We start from the raw sequence: 4,808 nt of genomic DNA on the forward strand, positions 1-4,808 counted from the left end.
CAACGAACATAATTAGCATAGTCAGTCACATCTTGACAGACAACAGCCATTCTTCTAATCAAACACATTACTTACTCATTTATTTGCTTTTGATTATCAGGAAATTCCTACTTGGCAAAGAACCTGTTCAGCAGAGATCAGGAGAAAGATGGTTTGCATTACATACTTGTTTACAGGCATATAACATGAGTTACCTTCAAAAAATATACTATATAACATTGAGCTATATACAGTTTAACTCTGTTAAGTATAGTATACACTATTTACAGCACTGCTATAGTTACACATATATTAAGCACACTAAGCAGTATTTTAAAGTTTAGATATAAAAATCACATAGAAACTTCAGTACATAGACAGCAAATATGCCACATGCATATTTTATCCAGTTATTCACTTCTACACAGAGTGTTAAAACACTTATATGATATTAGATGCGGAGTTTTAAAACACACATGATATTCGAGCTGATGTTAGGAATGCTTTGGCCAAACATACTGAAGAGTGTCCAGGGCATAAATTCTCCTTTAGAGTTCTACAGTGTTTTAGATGAAATCCTAGGGGTGGGGACTTACGACTACATAGAAACTTTAGACCTTAAGTGGATACTAAGGTTATAAGTGGAGAGTTATCCAGATATTAATATGAATGTTTCTTTAAAGCCTGCGCTGAAAGGGAGAAAATTGAACTCTTGATGTGATAGGTCATTGTTTATTGAATTGTATTTGTGATTGATTAACTTTTCTGTTTAAATATGACTGTCTCCTTTGTTTTTTAAACTGGATCTGATGAAGTATTAAGTTAGCACAAAAGCACTTATCCTACCTAATAAAAGTTTTATGGTCATGGTAACCTTGCTGGTTTTTCTTCATGTTGTACTTAGGACGTATAAACAAATGACAAACTGAGGATTTCAATGACACTTTACTTGATTTAGCTGTATTAGGAGTGTGTTCTTAGTAATGGTGCTTGTACAAAGGCAGGATTATTTTGTTGATAAGCATTAATTCATAGGCTTATTAAAATATAGATGGGAAATGATTATACAAAAAGTAGGGCTAGTAATGGCGTATTAAAAGTGCAGGACCATTTTATTGACAGGTATGTTTTCAAACAGATTTTAACCAGCAGACAAGATATTCCTGAGACTTATTGGAAGAAAGTTCAGCTGTTAAGGAATGTCAACAGATTTTCGACTGATCACCAAATAATTTGTGTCTGGTAATATGAAAGGGACTTGTGCACGTCTGATCAGGAGCAGGAGTGGGGTCTATCAGATGAAAAAGCATGACCCCAATCAGTGCAGAGAAATTACACAGGTATACAGTGCATCAGACATTGGGAAGCAGAAATCTAAAGAGAGAAAGTTAATGAGTGCTGGAGATTCAAGCAGGGATGAAAAACTCAAAGCATAATGGCTTTAGGAATCAAACAAATTTAAATCAAGCATCTTCAAACAATTGTGCAGGAAATAAACTAATGTGTCACCTGGCCAGAACAGATGATTATTCAAACTCAGCATTGTCACTTGTCCCTTTAATAATGTCCCAGAACAGTAATACACAATCAACATTTCAGGTCAGAATACCTGTAATTTGATACTGTGAAAGTAGCTTCTCATTCAGCTGTAGTATAATCATTAGCGAATTGTAACATGTCAAGACTAGTATACAAGACACATTCTCCTCACAGAGACTAAGAACTGTAAATGGTAACACTTTATCACTACAAAGAGATACAGATATTTCTGGCACATGCTTTACAATCACTGCTATGGACATTTCCACTCCAAAGATACCCTGTAAACTGCATAGAGATCGTCCCTTTTGAGTTTTACAGCTACAATACTAGAATGCCACCAATTAATAATTTCCTGGCATTTCATTAAATATTGTGTGACTAATTCATTGAAGTACTACGTGATAGTCTCCAACTGTAACTAATTCATAATACAGAAATAAGCAACTTCTCACCAAAGCAGCAAAGATTTCAATAGCAAATTCCCACCTTTTCTCCACCCTACTTTATGCCTCTCCAATATATACCAGCCTAAGGCAATGCGATCTAAACAAGCTAGAGACCTGCTACAACAAAATCGCCAAATTCGCCACATGGGGCATCCTACTGTAGTCACCACTGTCTCTCACTTCCTGAACTGGGCTGGTTTGAACTCCCTCACCTCCTTCAATGGTATCAACTCTCACTCGCCCACAAACTAGTAAACCATCAACTAAATGTGCCATCCCTCCAGAATCTACTCCAATCCTATCGCACCACCAGACCACTAAGATCCAGCAACAAAAATCACTTGCAGATCACTAAAGCCAATAACTCTGCTGGTGAAGCACTATTCTCTTGCACCATAGCCAAATTATGGAACTCACTCCCACCCACAATTACCTCCATACCATCATGCACCCACTTCAAAAGTTTACTAAAAGTGCACCTAAAAACATGCTGGCTATGCCCTTGCAACTCCCACTCTAATATCACCCACCCCATCCAACCACTACCTTTCTTTCCACTCCACTAACTACCTTGATTATAGCAAACTCAGATGCTCATAAGCCAGTACTTATTATACAGCAGGAACTTCTCATTGTTACATTTGTTAATGCCTGTTATGTACTTCACAGATAAAGATTCTAGTTGTCTACTGATGTACTATGTTCTTCATCTGTAATTATGTTGTAAGTAATTGCTATGTAAATTGTTAATCTCTGTGTAATCCAATGTAACTACTGTCTGTTTAGGAGCTTTTCTCCCCGGGCCTCCGCTGAAAATGGACCTACGTCCAGTCGGACACTCCCGGCCAACAAATATAAATAAATAAATAAATAAATTCCATCTATGTCTCTTAAACTGCAAACTTTAAATGTCATAGCACTAACCTTTTACAATAATAGCAGAGGTTCCAAGTGAACAGCACTTTTGAATTTTTTTGGAAAAGAAAGTTTGCGGATAATATACCCTGTAGATTTAGCGATAATGAATCGTTGTGTAACCTTAGATCTGTTGTTTAATAATGTATGTCCCCTTAGAAAGGTCTGAATTTGTAGATAAACACAACTTTAGGAAGATCAGTGCTAAATTAGAGAAGCAAAAGCATAAGGATATGGAATATAATAACAGTTTAGTGCCAAGGTTATATCAAGTATTGATTACAATAAAAATCCAGTTCCCATCTACTTACCTGTTTGCCTTACTTGTGAGTAAAAAGGTTGTTACATTGATAAACACTACAACATTTTAGATTTTTAAACTTAAAGATGCACACTTGTGAGAAGCAATAATTTTTAGTTGACCAAAATGTTCTTATACAATCAGGTCAGACTTGTAAATCATTAATTGAGGTAAATGCACAAGTTAAGCAAGCTTTTCATAGCAATAGACTTTTCTCATCAGCTGTTAAGAAACACTAAGTTATTTTTGTAAGTCTTACCCAGTTGTCACAGCTCTAATGACTTTTTATTTCATGTTTTATTATTTTAGATAAGTAGCGTGTAGATTATAATACAAAAGATAAATGCAGAAAAACAATACCAGTATTTGATTCTAAAATTAAATTATGATTATATATCAACACCTTTGCTCCTATGGTGCATAAGGACCAACTGAAAACAAAATAACCATGCTGAGTATAAAATTAGACTATTTTTCTGCTCAGTTGTGTCAGTTTTTTTTAAGTTGCTTTAATTTCTATCACTTCATTCAGTGACATTCACCACCTGTTGAGATAATCTTTTTAATTAAGGTTCAGGGAATTCAGCTATGCAGATCGTCTTCGACAGAGTAAAGCAAAGATATCCTTTTTGGAATAAAACTTTACTTCTGAGAGTGACCCTAAAGCTATGAATGAATAAATCCCATAGGATGTGTAAAATGTGCATAGGTCAGCTGAAACATCTTAGGCCTTGTTTAGGCTCTCCCTGATGCTTGCAGGTAAACATAAAAACTCAGGTCCTTATCTAACTCTATCACAGTCATTTCTACATTCCCTGTTTGGCAGTATGCTGATGGTGTTACTTTCATTATCAACATATTTATAGTGCTTGGAACTCCCCAATTATGTTCAAAAATGGTTAAATTATATCCTGATTCAGCACTGCTATAGCACGAGACCTGACTAACAGCTCTTAGAGGGGTGCTTAACAGTTTTAAGCAGCCCCTTGGTGCAGTTAACATGGAGACTGTACTAAAAGCAGACAGCACTGACCAGAAATTATCAGCAATAGGACATGAAACTGCTTTGCTTCTACTTCCGTTTCTGCCTATCTGCACATGTACATACACACACATTATATATATATATATATATATATATATATATATATATATATATACATATAAATACATATATACATACATTATATATATATATATATATATATATATATATATATATATATATATATATACACACACACACACACACAAACATATACATATAAAAGACTTCTACCTTCACCTACAACAAACCAGTCAACAAACTCCACATGAATTTTGGTCAGGGATTAACAAACTTCTTTGTCCAGGTCATTCTGCTACCCCTGCCCCTGTAGGTTTTAACCATAATAACTCCAAATCAGATCCCTGATGCCTTTAACACTTACTTTACAGAAGCCATTCAAACCCTAGCCAATTCTTTACTCCCTTTACTGCTTCTCCAATAAATTCTTCCAAGACTATATCACCTACCTTTCAAATACAACCTGTACCTACCTCTCTCATCTGTAAGCTACTTCAAAAACTGAAACCTTGTACCCCTTCTGCTGACCGTCTCCCATCTGAATACCTACAAATTGCTG

This window comes from Protopterus annectens, chromosome 12.part0 (assembly GCF_019279795.1).
Source record: "Protopterus annectens isolate FY-2018-M chromosome 12.part0, PAN1.0, whole genome shotgun sequence".
NCBI lineage: Eukaryota > Metazoa > Chordata > Ceratodontiformes > Protopteridae > Protopterus > Protopterus annectens.